Source organism: Hydra vulgaris, chromosome 12 (assembly GCF_038396675.1).
Source record: "Hydra vulgaris chromosome 12, alternate assembly HydraT2T_AEP".
Taxonomy (NCBI): domain Eukaryota; kingdom Metazoa; phylum Cnidaria; class Hydrozoa; order Anthoathecata; family Hydridae; genus Hydra; species Hydra vulgaris.
Genome location: NC_088931.1, coordinates 84935796 through 84937106, shown reverse-complemented (window position 1 = coordinate 84937106; position 1311 = coordinate 84935796). Strand labels below are relative to the sequence as shown.

Below are 1311 nucleotides of genomic sequence, written 5' to 3'. Positions count from 1 at the left end.
GCTCCATTTCTTGACATGAAAAAAAAAAGAAAGTATTCCATGCAAATTCATGTAAAAATAGTACGCTAAAAATAGTATGTAGTAATAATAGTAATAATAGTATGTATCTGAAAGATTATAGTATAGATTATTAAAGATTATATTATAGAAGCATTAAATTGGTACAAAAGTTGCATAAGTACAAAATAAGTAGCTTCTTCTTAAAAGCGCGGGTATTTGATATTGAATAAAAGTGAGCGCGGGCGATAGATATTGTCTGAATTTTCACGATTTAATTGAGATCATGAAGAAAGCGAGCGCGAACGCAGGCTTTCGCTACCAGAAATTATACTGTCGAGTTATCGACGTTAGCGGTAATCGCAGAGGTCAGCCGATGCGCAATGCAATGCACCAGCCTCACTCTGGAAGAAGCCCCCTTCGTGATGGTACTGTGTTTATATTTCAGTAGTCCGCCATCTAATTGCCTTGTGGACTACTTGACAAGAATTACATAGAAATATTTACAAAGTTTTTTCTTGAGTTTAGAGTTTAGAAAAGTAAGAAAAAAGTAAAAAGAAAACGCGAAAATTAAAATTAAAAAACAAATAAAAAGTTTGGGTCTTTCAAAAAGTTTAAGGTTTCAAAAAGTTTGAATTAATTCAAAAATTTGTTTAATTTATTTTCTAGTTTCATGTTTCCGTTTATATCTCTTTTTTCTTTAGTTTCATTTAAAAAAGAGTTTAATAGGTTGTTTTCTTTAGCAATGTCATGTTCAATCTGAAGTATTTTTTTACTTTAAGATATATATTCTCTTAGAAGGCTTATTCTTGCGCTCATACTTCTCTCACGATAAGCTCTCATTCGCATAGAATAGACATAATATAAAAGCTCGTCAAGCAATAAATTATCAATATAAAATTTTGGCGCGTTTTCAACAAAACCAAAAAGATAGAATTTAAAAGTGTTTTTAAAAGGTTTACTGCAAGGATAAATCTTATTTAGCAAATATATTGTGTATTTAATTAAAGGTTGTACTTTTTCGCAGCTATATACCATGTGAGTTTCTCTATCTTTCATACACTGGGGACAAAGGTCATCAGGTGCATGACCTCTGCGTTTAAAGATGGAGTTTGTGGGTAGCGCAAAATGAATGGCTTTATATTTTATTTCGTTCGCTTTGTTGTTATTATTTCTTTGGAAAATGTTTTGAAAGAGGAGGGACCATTCATTTGAAGAAGTGCCCGTCATGCTCTTTTCAAAAAAGAGTTCCACCAAGTAAACAGGGTTGTTACACCCAAACTGTATTTCTTTTTCATAAGAAAATTGTAAACT

The 1311-nt window shown here is 31.6% G+C and overlaps 1 non-coding gene across 1 annotated transcript; it reads right to left on the bottom strand.

Annotated features, from left to right (window-relative positions):
- Positions 1 to 287: 287 nt before the first annotated feature.
- On the bottom strand, positions 288 to 448 carry LOC136089161 (U1 spliceosomal RNA). Its single transcript, XR_010642820.1, has one exon. It is a non-coding gene; the product is annotated as a U1 spliceosomal RNA (small nuclear RNA).
- Positions 449 to 1311: the final 863 nt, after the last annotated feature.